General features: G+C 39.2%; 1 protein-coding gene across 3 annotated transcripts in view; it reads right to left on the bottom strand.

Moving 5' to 3' along the window:
* LOC135217457 (uncharacterized) overlaps positions 1-3674 on the bottom strand; it is an 11824-nt gene extending 8150 nt beyond the window's left edge. Inside the window, exon 1 of one of the 3 annotated variants that reach the window (XM_064253344.1) lies at positions 3440-3674. The gene's annotated coding sequence lies outside the window, so the exon portion shown is untranslated. The remainder of the gene's footprint in view (positions 1-3439) is intronic. The other 2 variants (XM_064253345.1, XM_064253343.1) reach the window with 2 other exon arrangements.
* Positions 3675-4119: the final 445 nt, after the last annotated feature.

The following is a 4119-nucleotide window of genomic DNA, read 5'->3' on the forward strand; positions in this document are numbered from 1 at the left end:
ACGAATGGCAGACCAGGAAACATTCCCGGATGTGGGTTTCGCCTCGGGAGTGAGAGCAAAGGCTTATTAACCCTTGGGGATGTCTGGAAGCATCTCAGAAGAGACCTTCACTATGAGAATTGGTGAAATGGCTTCCTAGGCAAGGGATCCCTTGAGAAGGTTCTTTAACGCCCCTCCTCCAAGGACACCTTCCCAGAGGGAGGCAGAACAGCACACAGAGACCTCCCTATGGAGCATTCTTCCAAGGAGGACGGCAGGGCTCCTGCATAAACCGGGAAGTATTCCTTGATGACGGCCTCAGAACGGGAGTACTCCTACCAGGCTCGGAAACACATTTGGAAGTGGATGTCACCAAGGGGGTGGGGGTCAAGGCTCTCTACGGAAAGCATCTCTGTATGAAGATCTCCGGTACCTTCCCTGCAATTCCTTTTCAAATGGAGTCAAGACACCTGTGCCCAAAAAGCCCTTTCCATGAAGTTGGCAACGGTCCTACCAGGCAGAAAAGCATATCCAAAGGGGTATACACCTCTTGTAGGTGTCCAAGGGGTTCCCTGGGAAAGGCAACCTAGGAAGAGGTCTTCCCATCTGGATGGTGGGCACCCTTGGGCTACCCATGGAAGGTAACCAGGTAGGAGAGTCTTCCTCTTGGTAAGGTATCCAGGCTCTCTTGGGGAAGGCAGATCAAACGTAGGGTCAACTGGTGAGGCAGGGCTATTAGGATTTAATGGTAAGACTGCCCAAAAAGCAAGGCCTCTGGCTGGACAGAGGCCCCAGGATTTCCCTAGGAAAGGCTGTCCAAAACAAGGTCATTTTCAGTGCTACATATAAGAACTTTCACGATGTTAAAAGATGTTGTGGCAATACTGGCCGATCTGCTTAACAGAAATTTGGATTTCGATCACAATACATCATTATCATTATCAATATCATGCATCGTTGCAGGATCAATGAACATAGTCAAAGATCATTTCTAGAATGTTCACTGAATTTTCTTTCCCTTTGAGTGTCTTCCTAGGAACAATCATGTAACTGACAAAGAAACAAATACACTAGATATAACAGCCACATCCAAGAAGATAATTTTGCTTTTAATGAAAATGTTATATATAGTTTTTGTATGCCTACATATCAACCTAACCGAAATATGTCCACAAATTATTCAGATATACATAAAACATACTGATTATTTGGTTCAAAACTTATTGCTTTTTACTCGCGAGGAAAAAGTTAAGTATATTTAAAGTTTAAGCAGACCACTGAGCTGATTAACAGCTCTCCTACGGATGGCCCGAAGGATTAGATTTTTATTTACCTTACAAGGAATCAATTGGTTTCTTAGCAACGGAACCTACAGCTTATTGTGGGATCCGAACTACCTTATTATCAAGAAATAAACTTCTAATAACCAGAAATGCATTCCTCTGAATCCGCACTGGCTGCAGCTGGGAGCGAACTCGGATACCAGATCGGTAGGCGACTATGTAACCGACTCGTCCAGCTAGGAACTTTCGTGCGCAAGCAGCTGAACTTAGGAACAAACATTTCGGTAAGCGAACAAATTTTTGTATAGATACATATAACTTACTTAATCACATTCTCATGTGCGCAAAAAGAATGTACATAGTATTTCGACCAATGCCAATGAAGAGTTAATATCTAATTCAATTCGTTACGATTGACTGAAAACATGCTCATCCGAGCGCTCACTAATGATGAAATCTGCAATACCAAGACGTGATCCTATCCAGTAAAAATGAACCCAAAATTAGATAAGAGAACGATCTAATTAAGCCAGATTAATATACATATAAATATGCATTCTTATTTACATTCTCCGTACAAAATTAATCAATTCATGCCAATTTAAGGAAAAAACAAATACAATTATTTATTGTCAAGTGTCTGAATGATCACAAAAGAATTCTTCTCTACGACCATTTAAAGATTTACAAGTTACGAAAATTACACAGAAATAAAATGATGTACGGAAAGCAAACCTACTCTTGTTTTTAATGTTTAAACAGCATTATAAATGGAAGTCACACCCAAGACCTTGACCAATCACAAACTAGGACGCTTTAAACACATGACCTTTGCTTCAGTTGTACGTAGTACATGATATTATTATGTATACAGTTATGCATGCGTCAAACTAGTTTTGTGATATATATATATATATATATATATATATATATATATATATATATATATATATATATATATATATATATATACATGAACACATGTATTAATACACAGCCTAGTTTAACACGTTTGTAACTGTATACATTATATGGGGTGTGCACGTGTCTGTATGTGTTGTTACGTAAGCAAACAAGCAAGCCATATAAGTCACAAGGAAACCAAAGTAAACAGAATCCCAGAAGAGACCCGCCCAAGGCTAAGAAAGACAGCACTGGCAGCAAACAACGCTTGTAACAGAGAGGGCATTGACAAAAATCAGGGCTCCAAGCGCCAAGACAAGGAAACCACTCTCTTCGATATCCATACAAGAGTGTCTGGGACATTGGATGACGGGGACGGGGAGAAGGGGTATGGTGTTCTGGTCTGTTCAGCGTCTAATCGTACGGGTGGTGTGATGTGGAAGGATGCTACGAACATAGCAGTTTCTTTGATTCACGGTATTTGTTTATTCCCCAGTTTTCTTTGAAAATGTCTTACTATTTTATTTACTGATTAATGAGCAGAGAGAGGGGTTGGATCTTAGAGAGAGAGAGAGAGAGAGAGAGAGAGAGAGAGAGAGAGAGAGAGAGAGAGAGAGAGAGAGAGAGAGAGAGAGAGAAACTGCAGGCTCCTTAAAGGAATAACTTTCAATTTTGCTATGAAACTAACTTAGTCTAAGAAAGAAAAAATAAACCTAAAATGATTCATTTAAATTCACCGCTATATGGAAAGGTATTTTTATTGTAATTCATATATCTTGCAACTGCTCGTCTTTCCTTCAATAACACTATGTGCTGAATGATCAAACAAGATGAAAAGATTCACAATGCTAACACTGCAGTTCTCTTGTAAAACGTCATCCAATTTTCCCATCGCTCCAAAACTTCCAGCATCATATGAAGCCTAAAAAGTTCTCTTCATTGGAAAAGTTACCTCATATTTGAGATAGCTGCCATAAAAAATATTTTTTTACAAAGAAGTCTTCAATGAAGCACAGATGAAAAATGCACTTGGGGAAAAAACACACCTAAAAAGCGGGTCGAAAATTAATAATAAAAACGCATAAGAACTCACATATATGCATGGATCATCCACTGACGTTACATAACACAAGCACATGCCAAATAATGTCTTACAGAATACGTATATATATATATATATATATATATATATGATGTGGGCACCTCGTAACACAATTCACAATTTATGAAAAAGTCCCTTCAAAGGAATAATGAAGTACGAAATATCGACTTACAATGAGATCTATTTCTATACACAATAGACAGGCGTTCAATTTACTAGATTCGTGACTCGGAGACCTATGAATGAATCCTCTCAAATGCGTTGCACTTCTTCATCCACGAACACCGGAGATGAAAAGATCACCGCCTTCGACGTTGGCAACTGGGTGCCTCACTGCCTTGTGACGTTGTGGCTTGCGGGGCAGGCAACGCAAGGAGCTGAAGAGAGAGGGCCAGACCCGGCCAGTTATAGGCACTGGTCAAACGGCACTGCTTCAAGATAACATAGGTTACCAACGTACGCATTTTCATCTCTTATTTTTTATGTATAAAGCAAAACCGCATATGTATATAAGATGTGGTCTTTCTTGAATAATATATAGGTAGTTCTCTATTATTCTATATTTCTGAAACAAAATGAAATACCGTATTTTTCCCGTTGATAAAAACAAAATAAGTGTTTAAAAACTCGAGTATAATTTTAACATTCAGACTCCTCATGGACTAAAGGATAATCAAGAACTTTTCCCGTAGCAACATTTCATTTGCATGAACTTAACACGTAGAATCTTTTCCTTCTATCTCGCATAAGCTCATAGCGTTTCAAATAGTATCAAGGTCCTTCTCTGTTAGTATCTTTGACGCTTGCAACCAAGCACGCTCTTGGCCTTCTTATCCTATTTTTACGGGTTAA

This window comes from Macrobrachium nipponense, chromosome 7, assembly GCF_015104395.2.
Source record: "Macrobrachium nipponense isolate FS-2020 chromosome 7, ASM1510439v2, whole genome shotgun sequence".
Taxonomy (NCBI): Eukaryota; Metazoa; Arthropoda; class Malacostraca; order Decapoda; family Palaemonidae; genus Macrobrachium; species Macrobrachium nipponense.